The 21,255-nt window shown below is 38.2% G+C and overlaps 1 protein-coding gene across 7 annotated transcripts in view; it reads right to left on the minus strand.

The window, feature by feature from the left end:
• Window positions 1-9,163, minus strand: part of LOC113132020 (protocadherin-15) — a 169,384-nt gene extending 160,221 nt beyond the window's left edge. For all 7 annotated transcript variants that reach the window (XM_026309820.1, XM_026309819.1, XM_026309818.1 and 4 more), the window contains exon 1: window positions 8,511-9,163. The gene's annotated coding sequence lies outside the window, so the exon portion shown is untranslated. The remainder of the gene's footprint in view (window positions 1-8,510) is intronic.
• Window positions 9,164-21,255: the final 12,092 nt, after the last annotated feature.

Here is a 21,255-nt window from a genome sequence, read left to right on the forward strand (position 1 = left end):
TGAAGTATTGTGAAAGTGCAATATTATACTTGCCTGGAGATAACTGGCAATAAAAGACATGTTAATGGTAATAATAATAATAATAATAATAATAATAATACATTTTATTTCATGGCGCCTTTCAAACTCTCAAGGTCACCTTACAGAGAGAAAAAGGAAGCATACAGCATGAAATACATAGAGTGCATTAAAACAACAATAAAATCAACAATGCATTAACAGAGGGCCAGAAAGTAAAGGCAAAAGTGCGGAGCATCCAGGAAGTGGGCGATGTACAGCAAAAGCAAATTGAAACACAGAAACCCAGATGACAGAACAACAAATATGAAACAATATGAGACAATATGAAATAGGCGGAGGGTGGTAGAACATCACGGGCTGCTTTGAGAAGTTAAGACAGTTAGGTGGAAAACGCTATACGGAACAGATACGTTTTGAGTGATGATTTAAAAGTTGATAAGTCCGGAGACGACCGGATGCGATGAGGGAGAATGTTCCAAAGGCGGGGCGCAGTGTGGCTGAAGGATCTAGCGCCCATGGTGGCCAGGCGCACTGTAGGGGTGCAGAGGAGAGTGGAACTGGAGGAACGGAGAGTACGAGGCGGAGAATAGATGTGAAGTAGATCAGTGATGTATGGTGGGGCAATAGAGTGGAGGGCTTTGTAGGTGAGAAGGAGGATTTTATAGTTTATACGGAAGGACACAGGGAGCCAGTGAAGTTGTTTAAGGACAGGGGTAATATGATGTGAGAATGGAGTTCTGGTGATGATTCGGGCAGCAGAGTTCTGGACAAGTTGAAGTTTATGAAGTGATTTGAGAGGTAGACCAGTGAGGAGTGAGTTACAGTAATCCAAACGAGAGGTGACAAAGGCATTAACGAGTATGGCCGTGCTATCGATGGTGAGTGAAGAACAGATGCGGTTTATGTTACGGAGATGGGAGTAGGCCGACCGGGTAGTGGTATTGATATGCTGAGTGAAGGAGAGAGTACCGTCTAGGATGACACCCAGGCTTTTAACTTGGGGGGAGGGGAGGACAGTATTGTTGTCAATTAAAATGGAGAAGGTGCTGGTTTTAGAAAGGGTGGATTTGGTGCCCACGAGGAGAATTTCAGTTTTGTCGGGGTTGAGTTTCAAAAAGTTATGGGTGAACCAGGATTTGATATTATGTAAGCAGGTAAGGAGGGAGGGAGGGGGGAGGGTAGAAGATGGAGCAGCAGAGAGGTAGAGCTGGGTGTCGTCTGCATAACAGTGGAAATTGATGTTATGTTGCCTAAAGATATGTCCGAGAGGAAGGAGATAAATAATGAAGAGGAGGGGCCCCAGGACAGAGCCCTGGGGCACGCCACAACTGACAGTAGAGGGCTGGGAGTGGAAGTTCTGGAGATGGACGAACTGGGTGCGGTCAGAGAGGTAGGAGGTGAACCATGAGAGGACCGAGCCGGCTATGCCGATGGAAGCAAGGCGATGGAGGAGAATATTGTGCGAGATGGTGTCAAAAGCTGCAGTTAGGTCAAGGAGGATGAGGATGGAGACAAGGCCAGAGTCTGCGGCTACTAGGAAGTCGTTGGTGATTTTGACCAGGGCAGTTTCAGTGCTGTGAAGATGGCGGAAACCAGATTGAAAGTGTTCGTATAAGCTATTGGCGGCAAGGTGGGTATGGACCTGGTGGTGGACAACTTTTTCAAGAATTTTAGAGAGGAACGGGAGATTGGAGATAGGGCGGAAGTTGTTAAGGTTCGCAGGATCGAGGCCAGGTTTTTTTAGGATTGGTGTGATGATGGCTGTCTTGAGTGATGGGGGTACGATACCAGATACCAGTAATGCCCACATTCATACATAAATATTCACCAAGAAAACTAGAACTTACTCAGCCTGCAGTGCTTTTATTTTCTTTTTCTTGCATTTCTTTCTTTTGGCCTCTGCATCCAAAAACCTTTTTTTTAATTATTTTTTATAAATGTACTTATTTTTATCCCTATCCCATATCTCTCCCCAAAACAACCACAGAGACTAACAACAGTCACATGCTGCACACATTAGCCTGCTTTCTCTATGGCTGAGTATATTTGTTAAACCATTGCTGTTTAAATATAAAACTAACAAGAAATGCTTATGAACATGACTCTCTAAGGCTTATGGGTCTGCTTTAACACACATAATATGAATAAAGAGCCATTATTGAGCAACAATTTACTCATTTTTGTCTCTAAATAGCTTTTAAACTAGCTGCTTTTAACCCAAAACAGGTAAACATTCATCACATTTGCATGCGTTGCCTTTAGTATACCCTGAGTAAAATCCAGCTGCAAGGCTTATGCACATATAAACAATAACATGGAGGATTTACCAGACATGGAGCCTGAGTGGGCATTTACATATATTTCACTTTGACATTTGGTGACTTTCATTCCAACTAATATGTGATGTCCTGTAGAGTTTCATGCTAGGAGCTGTGTTTCTCAACCTTTCCATTTTTAGCCTTTGGTGACAAGTGTAAGCACTAGAAACATGACAATTAACACACTAATTAACTGATGTTGGCTTTGAACTTCATAATGTTCAATAAGGCTTATATTGAGCAGTATGAACTACTGCTGTATCCTTCAAGCCAACTATGCACTTCAGTTCCTTTAGACCAAACTGCACAGGTTTAATAGATAAAAATCAGACCACATTGTTCTGGTTCTCAGAAATCCATTAATTATCTGCATTCGGAAAACTATTTTAACTTTTGGTAATTTAAAAAAAAAAAAAAAACTCTTAATGGCATTTCATTACTGTGAAGAAGACATGCTTTTGTGTTGTAGTCCAGCACATCACCAGATGTTTTCATGCTCCTGGAGCATGTTCAAAATGCAGTGAGATTGCATTTAGCATTTATAAACCTAAACAGTGAAACAGCATCCTGTTGATCTTAGACACCAACAATATGAACATTTGGAAGCAATCTTTTTGAGTTTATTATTTCTCTGTTTTGTATCAATTCTCTCTATTATTCTCTAGTCCATCAAAAACATGATGAACTTGTGTTACTTCTATTGCTGCTGGCTAAGGAGTGAGTACATACTATAGTTCAAGGACTTCATCAACATAAGTCATTTTTATGTTCAGCTTTGACCTTAAATTGATGCTTGGTATGCAGGTCAGGTTTTTGTAAGTCATCCTCTCTGGTCCAAAGTGGTCAACAGTAAAATATAAAAAAAAAAAAAACAGGGCACTGATCAGAAATAACTGTTTATGTCTCAGTAGCAAAAGCAAATAGATCTTTTGTTTAATAAGAAAAACAAGAAGCATCGAGTTATTTATATATATATATATATATATATATATATATATATATATATATAATATAATAATATAATAATCATAAAGTCAAGATATAAAGAAGTACATATGTAGTAGAAGAGGGGCCATACAATCTTCAGGCATGGTAAAGTTATAGAATATATAACATAGCCTGAAACAGATAAATACACTCACTCAAGTGTGAAATTAAAACATGGCCAATATTAAGCAATTATCATAGTATGGTAATTCATATCCTTCACCTCTATTTGTTTATTGTACAGAAGGATTTATTTAGAGCTAGGGAAAATATTAAGTTATGCAAATAGAATTTCAATCAGCTAACATATGGGCACTTACAAACCTCCCCACAAATTATAGATGAAAATAATTGGCATATCTGTTTCCTCTCAAGATTCAACCCGTCAGGGGTTCTTCAGGTAACAATTAAAAATGATTTACAGCCAGTATTTCCCTTTCAAAGTCAGCTGCTACAACAGAGAAATGACATGAGAAACGTTACATTACTGACACATAGATTGTATCCTGGACATTAGGTGGATTTTAATTAAAGGGCAAGTAAACAACAAAACAGTTCTCAGCCTATAATTATTGACTCAAAGGTTTAAAAAAATCTGGCATTTTAACAACTTAATTTTTGCTTTTGCAACGAATAAAAGTCAGAAGATAACGCTGTAGTTTGCCACTTTTATTAAAATGGCCTCTTGATAAAGAGTAAACACTGTAATGCAACCTCTTTAGGGAGAGGAAAGGTTATACATGGCATAGATATACACAAAGCTAAAAGCACAACTCTTACTCCATCATTTTTGAAGGAAACAACTTAATTTCATCCTTCACATTTTCTCAGACGGACAAGTGATTGAAATCAAAAGCACAGCGTTCCCAAGCATTCTTGTAAAACACTTTAAACCCCCTTCTCTCTACAAGGCACTGCTGCCCAGTCAGCAATAATAACTGTAGTCCAGATCCAGAGACTTAATGAAAGGGTGAAAGCACTTTCTGTTAGCTTCAACTTTAGATTAGCTGAGTGTGCTCTCTACAGAGGTCTGTTAACCAACCTAAAAATACAACAAACTCCAGATTTAGAGCAAAAATATTTCATAAACCTGTTACCAAACATTTTTTATCTTAGAGAAAGGAAACAACAGGAGTACAGAAATAATTGTGTTTGAGAAACTGGATAAAGCAGTTGGAAAGAACAAGCACAACAGAGGTGCAGTCCATCCATATGCATGCTTTTTCATTTTCAAGTCACTTTCCTTTAATTTTGAAACTATTGCTGTTACCACATTGTGAAAACATATCCTAGTCTTCATTTACACTTCAGGACAGCACCTCGACACAGTTTTCTGTTAGAGCTGCAGGCCACAATGGTTAGTCAAGCTCTACTACAACCTAATGCAGCTACAAGCTTTTGGCTATAAACTTTACAACACCTCAAGACTGGGCCAATAAAATGCTCCAAATACTCAATTTCTGGGTCATAGCATCCCAAGTGGGTCCTTCTAAAATGAAAAATAAAAGCCTTATAAATCTGAATATTTACATATTGACAGTAAGATGTTTATTTACATTATATTAACTATAATCAGTGGACCCAAACAATACCTTAAAGCCTATTGACAGAGCCCCTGCAGCAGGGGTTCCTCAAGGGCAGGAAGACATCAATTCACTTCTTCCCCCATTTCCATCTTCATCTGGATGGTAGCTTCTGATTAACTGAACACAAATGATTAGATAATCAGCAGTGAGTAGGGCAGGGAGAGTTGGAAAACAAGCAGGCCAGTGGCCCTTGAGGACTGGAACTGGACACACCTGTCTTGCAGGATCGGAAAGGAATATACTGATTGCAGTTGTGAATAATCTCCTCCTCCCCTGCATTGTTTTGAATAAGTGTACATCAGCTGTATTTACTCTGTAGAAGTCATTTAAGTTCTAAATTACTAGCGGCTTTCACAGCAAATAGCAGTAAAAGTGTAAAAACCATCAGCGCAATCCTCCTCCTGCGGCCACGTGTTAACTTTTCTGCTTCAGTGTGTCAACTACTACGACACTCTTCAAAGGTTATCCTTATTTGTTCAAGTCCTCAGATGAATTTCTTTGTTACTCCCCAGTGACTGCTCTTCTCTGCTCATTTCCTTTCTCTCTTTCCAGAAAAGACTACAGCCTAGATCACTCCTACCCGACTCAGACCACAGGCAGCTATTAATGCTCGCTACTTTTTTGTCCACAACTCCTCTCTGTTACTTCTTTATTTCCCAAAGCAATGGAGGATTTGTCTTTCTCACTGGCCCTGGATGGAATACTGCAGAGCATTGCAATTTCACACACTAACAACAGATAAATCTTTCTGCTTGGTTGACCATGAATCTTCTGGAGACTGAGTGGCCACACAGTGTGGCACCGTTGTACCTGATGAACTTGAGATGCACTTTCATTGCTTAAAAATCCATTTTCTGTCATTTAGGATGCAATTATAGAAAATGAAAAAACCATTGGGTATTATTTTGTTAATATATGCAACTAATTACAATTCCACTCTAATAATTAAAGCAACCAAATAGCAAACAAAGTTAAAGTCACATAATATGCACACATACATGTCATTAGCCATTACTGTAAGGATAGATTTTTAACCACCAATAAATTAAACTTTAGTTTCTATCAAAGCTGGCTTTCAACACACCTCCATACCCCTCAATCATCAGATGCTATCCCACTGAGTGAGCCATGACAATGGGCTGCCTATGGAGCAGGACACAGGCAGAATATCAATGGAGTCTAGCTGGCCTGAGGCACACTACTCTTCATCTCTCATTTCCCAAATGTAAGCCTCTGGAAAGAAGAGGCCCAGCCCTTGACTGAAGAATATATCCTGCAGTGATGCTTTTTATGGGACTATTCCAAGTTACAATAACGTGTGCTTACAAGTTAGATTGCTCTGTCATTGATTGATAAGAGTTGGAAAGCCCATGTATTAGCTAGTGAAACAGCAGTTATTAAAAGAAATAAATATGTCAGACAGCAATAAGGTGATGAGAAGACAATTAGACTTTGTAGAGAAACAAGGCCATACTATGTCCTTTTGAGCAAGAATTTACTGACAAGGAAATGGTGATTGAGACAAGCCAAGCAAGATGGAGGGGAAAGGGAAAGAAGACAGGACACTCTCACTACATCATTCGATCAACCACAATACTGGACTGTAGAAAATGTACGACAGCTGGTGGTGTAGTTCAAACATTTGCCAAAATATGCAGCCAGTGACAAAACATTTGAAAAACACTGTTGGATTTTCAAAAGGATTCACTAGGATTCATTTTTTGAAAAACGTTTTTCCAGTGTTCTATTTTAACTGTATCTGCACTGCTGAGGAAGTGCTCGCTGTGGCTGCAGTGCCAGCTGAGGAACCCATGTGTTCTCAGTAACTTCAGTCAGGAGAGACGGCACTGTAGGTTTTACAAAGTGATTTTTTTATTTTTAGTAAAAAGGTCACTGTACAAATGCAGTACACACATTATCTAAGTTAAAATATGGCTACATGTTTGGGGACACTGGTGGAAAGTGTAAAGAGATGCACACTTGTAGAGCAGTATTAACTAACCTGTAGCTGCTGGGTTCCAAAGTACACACAAAATAATATAACATAGTAGAGAAGACAAAGAAGACTGACAGGATCATATGGATTGCCTTCACAGTGTAAGCAGATTTGTGCCAATAATGCAGTGATGACATGAGATATATTTCATGTTACTGATGATGATCACCTATTCTACAATCAGTCAGTCAAACTGAGATGTGTGCCAGGCTCAGGAAGTATGGGCTGCAGTCCTGAGGAAGTTCTAAAAAGGTGAACTTGAATGTGGCGGGGGTCTAAGTCAAACGGTTCGGAAATGAAGTGTCAAAATGCAGGATCATTCAGCTGCAGAGATGGTTTCTTTATTCATGCCACTCAGTCCTAGGCTAAAAAAATTACAATGGTGCTTATACACTTGGCCTTCAGTTGTTAGCCATTATATAGATGGATGGACAGCAGTTCAAGGCATGGTGCCTTTCATCACTCTCCTGTGAAAATATCTGAGCTTTCTGTGCACTCATATGTTGGGACTAAACCTGAAATACTTTCTCAGACTTGACTGCTTTTTTAATTAACATCAAACTGTAATATTAGGCAAACTGTCCACTCTATGCTCAGTTTTCAGTTTATTATATACACTAATGCACACTAAGTTAATCATGTCGACTTTTACCTAAAATTGTTTAGCAGCCCTTATTCATTTTCTAGGATTTATTTGTAATCCTATCAATTATACAGATGTTTCTGTTGTTTACTATATAAATGAATTCTTCAACAGAACAGACACATCGGTCAATATTACGCAGCGTAGAAGCATCACACACTACATCTTCAAAACTGACCAAACAGGTGACTCCTCTCTACAACAGTACAGCCATGATGAAGGTAGGATTTACTGCTCAACTGTTGAGTTATATTCCATTAGTTTTAGTGTCATGTAGCTCGTAAACTGGCAACGTGTGAGCATTATAAAATGCCTATTTTCTTTGCAGAATAAATGTCATCGTGCGTCACTCTCAAATCTAAGTGTCTCTTATCTGAGGCGGCTTCGTGTTGTATATTTTATGAAAGGAAAGACGTCTCTCTGGGCTCTTGGCGTGAGGAGAGAGAAAAAAAATATGCGATCTGAATCATGTGTTTCACTCCGAGGGTAGAAAGCTCATAATGACCAAATTTGTGATGTCCTGATGACGGCAGGTCGAAGCATTTAACAGCACTTTTGACCCTATTACCCTGATTAAAACGCTGCTTCTTTAACTACTGACCTCAGTATTGGTGCACATGCTGGAACTACAAATTACATTAGCCCTCATGCGTATTGAGCTTTGGATCGTCAGAGCGCTTGAGTAGACTGACGTGGTGAGCATGTGAAATACTGTGCATGGTCCCTGAAAAAAAAAACTCAACATCGTGCAACGTGACCTGAACTATGCCTGTCAAATATTTGCTGTTTACCATTCGTATTATTCAGAAGGACTGAGATGGCAACTGTGCGTAACAGGCTCCAATATTGGATGTCATGTTTCAAAAACTGCTACGGGTTCAGAGCCGATTTCACTGTGACACAACTTCACATCCAACAACCTTAAGCAAACCCATCAATAATCAAAATTCATTTCTTACCTCAGGGGCGCACCCGTTGTATTCCAAGTGCACCAAAGGTCATTGCGCAAATATTCAGAGGACAATAGGTTGGGGTGATGAGAGGGAGACTAGGCTGCACAATGCCTAATCCTGTTCTTAGTGTCCTTCAGACGTCGTCAATCCTCTAATATTCAGATCGAGAGGGGTCGGAGTTTCCCGGGCGCTCAGAGACTGCCTGTAATCTCACCGCTGTCAGTTTATGCGTGTGGCACACTTTCTCTCGCGCAGCCGGTCAGATAGACTTGTCCGTTTTTATTTCTCCAGTGCAGGCGACTCTACTCAAAAACGTTAACGTTTTGCAGAAGTGTGAGAGGTCGTTGCGGTCTTCAGCGATGTAGACTGTGTACCATCCCTGACAGGTGGCAGGTCCAGCCACCCGCTGAAGAAATCCACACAACATCTAGCGGGTTGCGGAGTCGGGAGAAACCGTACAGTGCGACTCTTCGGGTAGATTAACCCATGAGTTGTGTTGGTTTCTCACCTACTTCCTCTTTTTGCGCTCTGGCGCCACCCAAAGTTGTGTGAGTTGGGTGAGTGTTTCATCAACATGCAGGGATTTTCAAATGTCTTCACCACCAGCGCTCAATAACCACCAGATTTAGGACCCGGGCATTGACAAGACTGAGTTTTAGAGACGCACTTACAGAGACTGTTTTTAGCTTCGGTGCAGAAAATCACACCTGTTTTAAACTTCTAATTGTTATTCTATTCAGAAGTTCCCTAAAGCCATTTGCACTTCCTTCCTGTATTTCCTGCCTTAAACCATCACATGACTGTCACACCCACCAGCACACCTTTTCCCAATTCTTGCAGGTCCCGAGCAGCAGGTTCCCTCAATTTCCAGGTAAATCAATAGGGGTCTGCTGGAACCAGTATTCTTTTTGGTTTCAGATCTCAATCTAACATTATCACTGTGACACTTAAAGACAAACTGTTTATGTTTACATTTTTTGGAAGTCTGATACAGAAAATAATGACAGCATCTACCCATCAGGCACGACTGAAAAGATCAGTTGTGATTTACATTCTTGTTTCTGTCACATCTGTTAATCTCAGAGTGCAGAGTGAAAACGTTGTGAGTGTCAGTCACATTGAATGCAAGTGCTGAATCTGCACATGAGCTTATATAGCATAAAGTGCCTACATGTAAAGTCTTTCCAGATCTTATCCCGCACTGATCCCATGTAAGCTCTGATCTGCAAATCCCAAACTTCCAACGTGGTGTATGCAAATACACGAGAACAGAAACAGTGGCCTTTTTTTTTTTAAATTTTGTGTTTCTTACTGAGAAAAATAAGATTAGGTTTAAGCCTAAACTAAATCCATTTTGTAATAAAACACATCTACACAAGAGAAAGCAATGTTGTCTTACCACCAAATTTGAGTCATTCACTAAAACACTCAAAACATACAGTTAGCAAATAAAAAGTAAAGGAATGTTCTTTAAATGTAAAATTAAAATCTATGTCACAGAACAACACATGCAACATCTGCAATGAACAGGAGCATTAATAACATTAAGTTCATGTGCATTAATAATATGGTGCATGAAAACAGCAGGCAAACATCAGGTCTGAATTAGTGTTTGATAGAATGACAGTACATGGAAATACTGAGACTATCCCACATCAGCATTTTTAGAACAACATACCATAACATAACTTACTATTTTATTCGTTATTTTGAAACTCCGGGACACAAAGTTGCTATTTTGAATACTGAGGTTAAAATCAAATTCAGGAAAACACACAAATATAACCTCCTGGGCTTTACTAGCTTTTACATGCAGATATTTTGTGGTTTCTGACAAACATCCCACAGCAAACATCATTTTGATGCCATAACCTAAAGCCTCTTTGTAAAAATGCAGAAAGCAGAGCAATGCTGTCATAAACCTTTACCTGAACAAATGTTCTGTGTGAGATGATTCCCATCTGTGAATGGGTTGAGGTGCCAGGAGATTCTCAGTCAATTTAGCACAAGAGGGAAGCCGAGGAAGCCTTCAGCAATGAACACAATATACTGTGTGGCAGTAGGATTGAAAAGATACAGACTAGTGTTCTACTTTGCCTAAAAGACTTGTGCGTTTCACGTAGGAATGTTAATAGGTATTAAAACTCACAATTGAATCTGAGAAAGCCGCTGAAGCAACATGTGCTTATCTACACAAACTAAATGACTGAGCTCAACACCAGTATTGAATGTAATTAATCACAAAGTAGAAGCTGGAGAAACCTCATTATGCAAAGCATGTTACTTCTCATGAAAGTGGTCCTTGAGGTGTCCTTTATTGATTTTTTTTTTTTTTTTTTTAGGTAGGTGGGGATCATTTATCCATAAAGACTGAGCTTTATCATAATAACTCAATCCATATGGTCCAATCAGGAGTTTGGCCAGTGAATATGAAGAGATGTTTAAACTAATTAAAATCCATTTGTGATTGTCTGACAGATCCATTAGCCAGCAGATTTAGAGGATATAGTATTGTTATAAAAGCGCAAACAGCAACAGAGATTTCAGGGGGAATTAGCGCTAAATGGCTCAACACGTAGCAACTGGCCAAACCACAAATCTCATAGTAAGCTCTTTATGAATAAAACATGTGGATTATATCAAAAAAATGTTGAGGCTTTTTGTCTGTAAGCAGTCACTGTCCTTCCTTGTTATGCAGATGGAGATATCAGAGCTGGGTCTTCTTTTCTATGCTGTAGCATTTCTTGACAGATTGAATGATTCATAACACTCCACCAGAGCTGTACACCCATCTGACTTTGAATCCAAAACTAACACTGCTCTCATTTACATAAAAAGATATCACTTCAACTCTACGTCTAGCTATCTGAACTGCATTCACGGCTTTCCCCACAAACTATACAGTTTATCTTTTGTAACATGTGCTCTGTTAAAGTAGTGTCATCTACTGATTCATTTCTATTTTTAAAACCAGTTGATATTCAGTTAAAAACTATTGTCTATTTATTAGCATCCACAATGAACACTACCACAATTATGCAATTCATACATTTCCATGATGTCTAAGTTTTCAAGTGAGTAGCTACAAACAATTATGCCACATTATACCAAGAAGAAACAAAATGTAAATCTGCCTTTTATAGAAATGTAGCTGAATATATTTCAAATCTGCATGACATAGTTCTGATTTACTTTTTTATTCATTTTGATATAAAGGAAGAAGACAATTATGTTTTTGCCCAGCATTTCACAAGTACAGCTGTTTTTTTTTTTTTTTTCCCAGCAGCATTTTGTTGTGGAATGCTTGTAATTTTTCATAATTAATTAACATTTTGGACGCTTTGAATTTGACACACATATTGCAACGCAGAGCAAAATCTGACACATTTAGTTAATATGCCCAAAGTGAGTGCTCACTGTTTTATGCCTGTGATAAAAATATTCAACCTACTCTGCCAAATTTGACTCTCCGACACTAAAATTCATACATTGTCCCTTACTGTTTTATCATTACTGGTTATTCCACAAATTGTGTTTTATAATGAAATAATGATCTATTTAACCTCCCAGACCACTCTGTCCTGTAATGAAAGGTGAGCTCATGATCTTCGTGTTCACATTATTCACCTTACAACAATTCTAAATTATGAAGTACATGACTTATGCTCTGTGAACCAATTTTCAGTAATGAATGAAATGCTAATGAGATTTCTACCCAATGAATATGTGATTATTATTTGGCATATATGAAGCCAGCACATTTTGGATTATAAATGCATTATTTTGAGAATTGTAAATAAATGAATAAATGACTCCTGTAGTAGATTTTACAAAACCCCTAACATTGATTGTTTTGCATTAAAGTTGACCTTGGAAACTTTACGGTTTCCAAGGGACACTCTCTTGTTGTTGTCTGTTTACTTACTATAAAGTTAAGTAGAGGATTCCTGTATGTCAGCACTGCAATTATAAGTGAGAATTAGAATCATAAATTTAAAATGTTAAGATGTGCTTGTAATACACTTCTTTGGAAACCATACATGCAGTTTTACAATATCAATAATGAAGAAACTACAAGGTGCATGTTTCTTTCAACAATAGTGAAACTGATCGTGCCAGCCCCGATGTATTACTCATCTCCAGTGATCCTTCATGACTGTCTGTGAAATCTCTATGGAGCCAAAATCCTGAGGCCTGTGATTCACCAACCAGGGAAAGACCAGGTTTTGGAGCTACTGCCATGGGGAATTTGGATTTTTAATATTGTGGCACATTAAAATTTCTGAGGTTGCTGACTGTGTTCTGCACCTGCTCAGATCAAAGCTTCATTGCAGTGAAGGAGAGGCATTGGCTGAAATGCTATAGAATGACTCAAGTGTAAAGTTAACATTTCATAACTAACATCAAGTACAAAATTATCAGGGGGATAGATAATCTGTCAAAGCTTTGATACCGTAAATCAAATATTGCACCTTCGGTGGGCTGATCTCGTTTAGCTTTTTGATATTAGAAAATGAAGTATGAGTCCTTCCATAGACATCAATAAGCAGCTTATTGATAGTAGGTGTATGTGCATGACATAAGTTTTTATTTTTCAATACCAAGGTACAGTTTGTCCAGCTTACACTGGCTTAGCTTAAAATGCACTCTGAAAGGAAGGAAAAGCTGCCAAAGGGCCGGGTAAAAAAGACCCATCTTTATAACTTATGGTCGAAAAAGTCTAAACCAATCAATACTTGTTTTATATAGAACCACAATATGCAGTACTTGAATCGCTGCTTGAGGCAAAATGTCAACCTCACAGTTCAGTATGTGTGCGCCCCTAAGGATTTTGGAAACGATCCTTCACATGTTGCTGTAGTAACTATCCACAAAGTGCTGATTAATGGACCAGTTTCTTTTTTTTACTAAGGCAGGCTAACAGAGAATCGTAGCTTTTGCATTTTCCTGTAGTGCCTCATGAAACCAGACTGCTTCAGAATTGAATGACAGCTGAACAGTTTCACTCTTTCACTTGATAAGAAAAGAGAGTTCCTGGGCAAGTTTAACCGAAGGAGACATTGAGGCAGACCCAAAACACAATTGGGCTATTACAGAGCCCATTTGGCCTGGGAAACTCCCAAGAAGCCCCAGGATAAAATCTCTATTTTATCCTGGGGCTTCTTGAGAGTTGAAGGGAGGTAGACCTTGGTAAGTGGTGGAAAATGGATGAATAGATGCACATCAAAACATCTGAGGTGCATCAATTCAAGCATTGACACCTTGAATGTCTGCATTTGTAGACTAAATACATAATAACAGACCAAGACTGCAGAAAAACATGTGCAGCCTTTATTTGCAGAACAGGTGTGTCCTATGAATCCTCCAGAATCCAACAGCCTTGTGAAAGCCAGTGATTTGTTTGGTGGCATTTACATGATCCTTGTCTATTTATAAATTTAAGAAATACATGTACACTCAGTTTGTCATCAATAAAAGCTAAATGTTATGCACAGCAAATTGGCAAATCAAAAAAATACAGGGTGTAAATCATGTGTTAATGTAAAATGCCAAGAATCTCTGTAAGTTTAACATTATTGAATTTGTCCAAGTGATATTTACACTGTGTCTGACCTAAGAGAGCAGCTTCTTGGTTGATAAACTTAAAACAGTAAAGGTTGTTGAAGTACACCCACATGTGACATTAAAATCAAAGACAAAACTTTACCCTGAACAGTTATTGGAGGGCTGCTAGGAAGCAGAAAGAGTGACATTAGAAAATTAAGCCACTTGGACAGACTGAAGCTGGAGCCACTCAGGTGTAGACTCCCAATAACCTTCCTTCCTCTTCCTCATGGCTCATGAACCAGAATGCAGAAGCACACAGGCAGAAAAAGACAGACTTTAGAGGATCCAATTCCTAAATTTAGATATAGCATTAATCTGTGCGACACTGCCATCATGTGTAATTCTAACTTTCAATCACAGCCTTTGGTTGTTTCTTTTTTAATTAAACTAAAGATAAAGATAACATCCTATAACTTAGGGGAAACCTGACTGATATTATTGTATTATCCATTTAAATTTCCATAAGATTCAAATCTCTGATGCTTTCCATCCCCACTACCATTCTGCTGTTGTAATACCTTTTGCATGTTTCTCTTCCCGCTGAGTTCTGAAGTCATTAACCTGGTGTCTGGGGTACTAAAGCTCCAACAGGCTCACACAGAAGACTGTGTGTATGTGTGTGTGCCATGTCTCCAGAGAGATTTGATTTATATCCTGCCCTGGTCTGTTGTTTGGCATCTTCTCACTCCCTGCTACCCTGTGTCCCCCAAAGCAGGAGCGAGCCAGCCCTTCCCATCAAAACACATTATTTCCATGCCAGCACTCTCACCCACACACATATACCTACTTATAATTAAAACTCAATAATTCACCCCAATAGAGATTTTATAAAGCATCTTGATGCAGATCCCAGATGTTTTATTTTCCAACCTGTAAATAATCATCAATCATCATTTTTCTTGGTGGCAATTTTAGAATAGAATTTGTAAAGGAAGGAAATTGTATGTGTCACATATTTTACCAGGTGCAAAAGGCTCAGTGTAATCTGTTTTTATATCCTCGATGTGACCTAAAGGCCCATTGTGAGTGAACACACAGATAAAACAATAATTTAACCCAGCTTTAAGAAAAAAACAAAAGAAGTTTAACATTTGTACATTAATGATGTAGGCACAACGGCCCAGCCTAGAGCCACAAACATAAATGTCAGCATTCGTTTTAAAGCAGCTGAAGGGGAACAACGGGACAATATCATCTACAGGTGTTGTCAAAGTACAACAGATCAAATAAAGAAGACAGACATATGGATGGTCCTCATCAGTGTCTCGGTCAGATGATGAGAAGAAATTACATCATCTGTTGTGCAAATCAACACCCTTTAAAAGATTTGGACAAGGCACATGAAGACACTCTTTCAGCTGCGATATTTGATACTGCTAATAGATACTGCTAATAGGCTGTTTTACTAGTTAGAGGTCCACAGCACTCATATTAAGATCCATATAAAATGAATGTTTTTGTGGGTGCACCTAATTGTCCAGAAAGACATTGCAGCATTTTCAATCCAGAATAATGGACAGAAACTGCCAACAGCAAACAGGTGTGAGGTGACGGATAAGTAGATTTATCTGTGTAAGAGCAAATATTCTGTAAAAAACACTGCATTAGCATAGCTCTGCCTTAGAACTAAACTACTGAAGGGAGATGTTGGCAATGGCATAAAGAGATTAAAAAAAAATATGAGAATAAATAAGTTTGCTTGTTCCTGGAGGCTGTTAACAACATGATGGTTGCTGCGGTTATGGTGGCAGTGCTGTGTCAGTCCCTGCAGGGCTGAAAGCACCATCACTCATTTCTGATCTGCAGTGAAACTGTTTATTCATTAATTTCCTCTTCATTTAATTTGCAGATGGAGGAGCCTCCTCCTCCTAAACCTGAAGGTTTATTATTCCCATCACAGTGGGCCATGTTCAGCTAACTCATTTCACTTTGTTGACAACTTAAGGTACGAACCTCATGTCTTTGCCCTTTATCTCTTTTTTGTTTTACACTTAACTGATCATAATCAAGAGGTAATCTGAAAAAGAAAATCACATTAGAACTATTATCATAGACCAGACGTGTATTTGTTCTCAGAGACGGCAGAACAATTAGACTTGCATTAAGATGCATTATAAAAAATGGCATTTTGCTATGAGTACAGTATGGTATGAATACTATACATGTTTATCTGATATTACTTTTAAAATGAGGAGGCACTGAACATCCTTGCTTTATTTGTCTGATTTGTGTTGTTTTGTTGGTAGTAATTGCCAGTTAGTTATTCATTACACTTAATGAGTGAAAAAATGTCAACTTTAATTTTAATTAAAACACGTCAGCAAAACACCAGAGATAATCTACTGGGGGTAACAAGTTTATTGTTGTTTTGTGGCCACAGTCTGGAAAGATTTCTGTAGAGAAAGGACATGAGTACACCTGATTATCTAGAATAAAAGTGAGCTTGTTACAATAAATTTACAGTGATCAAGAGTCTTACAGCTATCCTGGTGGCTCTGTGAAGCTGTACTTATCTACACTGTAGCTTTGAGATAAGCGGGCCTACTTCAGTTGCTCACTATGGTAAAACATTTACTGATCTTCGCTGACATTCATCCAAAAATTAGACACGTCTCAATCTAAAATATAAATATGATCTGGGGGTACACGAAGAAAAGACAGGGGATCAAAAAATACAATGAAATGGGTTATTTATTAGATTAAAATTCCATCCATCCATTATATAATGGTGATTCTTGCTGTCCAGGGTCACAGGGGGCTGGTGTTAATCCCAGCTGACATTGGGGTGGGGTACACCCTGCACAGGTCACCAGTCTGTATCATTCTTTACATGCAAACTCCACACAGAAAGGCCCTGGGTCAACTGACTCACAAATGTTGCCCTTCCTTGATCCACATTGCTAGCTTGGCTAATAAAAAGGGTTTAAATTATTCAGAGTTTTGTGTGTGTGTGTTTTTTTTTTTTTTTTACTATAGCAATGCTTTCTCCACACATTCTAAGTGACTGATCTACAGACAGCTCATAAAATAAGTGCAGTGTCATTAGAAATCAACATAAAATGTATAAAAATATTTGCAAATCCTATTTCCTATTTGCAAATAATCAACTCTTTTATGGTCATTTGTATATACAAGACCAGTCAGGGATGCCCAATTATATTTCATTTATTTCCACTTCTATCTTCCATTCTGCAGGAAAATAAGTCTGATTTATCTGGTGTTTACAATAAGGGATTGGCTGAGTGGGCTGCGTGGAAACAGACAAATGTTGGAATGCTCTGAGGGAAGGCCAGTGCCATCTATTAGCAGTAGCGTCAGCCGAAAAAGATGATTCTTATTTTTGTGTTTATGAAAGCTTGTATGAGGCAGACTTTAATTTAAGAAGTGACTGCAACACAGTGCTTCATGTATATGATGCAGTCCTGTGTTCTAGCAGTTCTTTCCATGTCTTTTTAAAATTAATTTGTTTTGCATCTATTATTTACATTTGTTGACATAGTGTAAAGTGCTTTGCATCCTGTAAAAGGCTGACAGGTTTGCAGTATGCTGCATGATTTCCAAGCAATAAATGCCATTGTGCGTTTTTCTGTCTGCTATACAGTAACATTTCAGCCTCTTCACTGGTTAACCATAGCCATTGCTCATGCCTCTCCACAATATAAAACTGGCAAAATATCCCTCTCATGAACCTACTTCAGCTGCTAAAGAGTCCCTGTTGTATGTCAAGGCAAGGTTGCATACCTGCTGCCTGTTGTCCACATGGCACAAAATGATAAACAACATTACAGAAGGTCATGTTAAGAAGTGCAGGAGCACAAGAGGAATGGAAGGAGGTAGACAGATTGACTGTGCCATGGAAAGCCATCAACTGAGTGTCCTGCAACCCCCTCTCAAAACCTCTCTCCTATTTTCAGCTCAGTGCACTCTTTAGCAGAATTATTGATGGTGCTTGTGAGGTACAGAGGACTGGGATGAAGACGTCTCAGTCCCTGAGCTGCAAAACAAGAGGTATGGCAAAGGGCAGCAGAAGGAACAACACATGCAGTATTTATTACTGGGTTCAATATTACGGACGAGAGGAAGAAAAATGGACGTGATTGCTAAAACACAGCTTTAGTAATGTAGAACTTATCCTATATATGTTACTGTATCAGCAGTGGCAGAAGAAGTCAACTCTTCCACAAAAATTAATAAGACAGTATGAAAAGCCAACATTACAAAAAATGTAGCCAACACAAACTACTTATTTATAAGTAGAACAGTATCCTCAGCAACAATATACACTTGAAATGACCTATTTACTTGAAAAAGTAATTTTAAGTAGTTTATACTTAATCAAGAGAGCATCTAAAGTTTCTGCACAGTACTCTGCCATTTAAACTCAAGTGTAGGTTTACAATATGGAATAAACATTTGGTTATTTGTGTACAATGTATTATTCCTAATCCATCCATCCAACCATCCATTTTCTATACCCACTTATTCCTTAACCAGGATGACAGGGATCTGCTGGAGCCTATCCCAGCTCTCTTTGGGTGAAAGGCAGCGGTACACCCTCGACCTATTCCTAATCCACTTTACATTTTTTATTCTAAGTAAGGATAAATGATTAGAATTTACAGTGAATATATCCAAAGTAAAAATACTCCTGATGCAGAATTTCTCCTGTCAGTGTGTTTTAATTCATATCCAGATGATATCATTACTGCTAAATTTTAAGCATCATTTAGAGTGTAGCTTGTTAAAGTGGAGATCATTTTAATTATGTATAAGAATACAGGATATTTTGATCATATGTTGTGTGTGTAAAATATAAATGCGCTATATTGCTACAGCTGCCAAATATATAAAAAGGAGCAAAATGTACAATATTTGCCTCTGAACTGTAGTGGACTACAACTATTAAGTGGCATAATCCTCAAAGGTGAGCTTGTTAAAGTCACAGTAGAGCAACATTAGCATTAATTTGGAATCATGTTTCTGGGCAACTGCCAAATGTAACAAGTCAATTTAGTCTCCTTTTAGCTCTGTTTTGATCTCCGCCGACACCCGAGGGAAATAATCTGCTTCTTTATCGGCTAAATACTGTAAATGTAGTGGCTAACTAACTAACTAACTATTGCTCAATTGATCAGAACTTTTTCACTGTAAAAAGCAGCCTGTTCTGCTCTGACAATAATGCTGAATAATGAGAATGAACCCAGTCAGTGAATCTATGGGCCATAAAACCAAAATAATTAACTGCAAGACACTAAAAACTCAGTACAGATGGAGGGATCAGTGAATTCTTGTGCTTCGTCTCTGTGCAAGTAGGAATGTTGATAATAAAAGCTATAGGTACAGTATGCGAATGATATTGCTGAATAATCAATATTCTAATTAAGGATTGTTATAAAATTAGACATACCAACATGTAAAATGTTTAGTGATATTGTCAGGTGAAATACAGTGCAACTGTTTTTGTAAATGCAGAATTACTCTGACTGTGGTTTTCAGTTAGAAATTATCTGAAGCGAAACTTCACCTTTTACTTCAAAGTGCAACAGTTTCACAGAAAAGAGTGGGTGGAATACTGGGGTGACATGCAATGAAAGGTCTAGGTTAGTGTTCACCACAGGATATTCACTTGCACAACATACAAACTCTACTGACACGACAGGTAGCTGAAAAGAGTCTTTTCTAATTTTATGTATTGTATAGAACCTTACAAGACCATACCATAACACTCACTGAATACTGTATGTAACTACTCCAGGTTTGCGTGTTCATAGGCCGTTTCAGGTGTGAGAAGGGTTTGTCTGATTGGAAAAGAGAGAGAGTTTTTTTCCCCCCCTTTTTTTGTGAAGATGTCTGTTTCTTCAGTTTCATCATACTTACAGTATCTTACTTGTGTCCATTCATGCTCATTGATCAGTGGTACTAAATGATTTATATATACTCATTCTATACAATACACCATTAGAATACTGCTTTATCATATGCATGTAGACACAAGGGCGAAGAACAGAGACAGTAAGACATGGTTTCAGTAAAATAAATGCAAGGAATGTTTTGGTTGGGATCTTTTTCTTTTGGCTTTAGTTATTTGCACCTTTATGCACATCATATAAAGAAAATTAGGGTTGATGTGTTTATAAGTCATCTTTGATAACTGATCTTGATTAGAACAAGAGATTACAAATGTTCTTCAGTGTCATCTTTAATTATATCTTTGTTTTCTCAGTGAAAGTGACATTCCATACCTCAAGTCCATTTTCAATCACCACTATAGAGGGAAGGCTCTCATGTTGACAGTTAATGCCCTGAGACGCATCAATATACTCATAAACACCAGCTCCCTTGACATATATTCATAGTTCAGGGAAGAGGAAAGCATCGTTCAAGGCATACAGACAAGCAGTATGTCCAGTGCTCCTTTTGATAAATACCACGGTCATAGAGAACATCCTTGTGATCATCCCAGCTTATAGTAATGAGATCATCATCAGAAGGTGACTTTTCATACAGTGGTCTTACTAAAACACTGGCAGATTAAAAGAAAGCAACTAGTTGAAACCATGTTTCCATTTCTAGGAATAATGAACACATATGACAGCTAATACATTATTCTATCAGCTTCCTTAAAACATGCATACTAATTTTTAGCATCATTGCTTCTGAATAATCATTCATTTACTGTAATTTGCTTTCCTTCTCATACTGTTTTGAGCCCATCCCCTAACAGTGCAGAATATCACATTTTTCAGATGTCACTCTGCTTAAATGTGTTCATGAGGCCCTCTAGAGGAACTTCGGCAACATCACAAAGATGAATGGTCTATTACATGTACATCACTCACTATGGCACTGAATATATATTATGGTCTTTAACAATTTCAAGTTAAATCAAGGTCTTTCATACAAATGGTGCAACATGTAAACATCACTATCCTCACAAATGCAAGAGGTTTAGCTATTCAGATCATCATTATAGTATAAGAAGAAGTTCATGTATTGTGGTCACTGCCGGTGAATAGCATGCTAATGAATTGTATAAATGTCTTGCATAATATTGTGCGGTATGTTGAATTATATTATTACAACATGACACATCAAATGACTTCAATAAAAAAAAGCAGCACTATGGGGTGGTTTCAGTCTTCCA

This window comes from Mastacembelus armatus, chromosome 15 (genome assembly GCF_900324485.2).
Source record: "Mastacembelus armatus chromosome 15, fMasArm1.2, whole genome shotgun sequence".
In the NCBI taxonomy this organism is placed as follows: domain Eukaryota; kingdom Metazoa; phylum Chordata; class Actinopteri; order Synbranchiformes; family Mastacembelidae; genus Mastacembelus; species Mastacembelus armatus.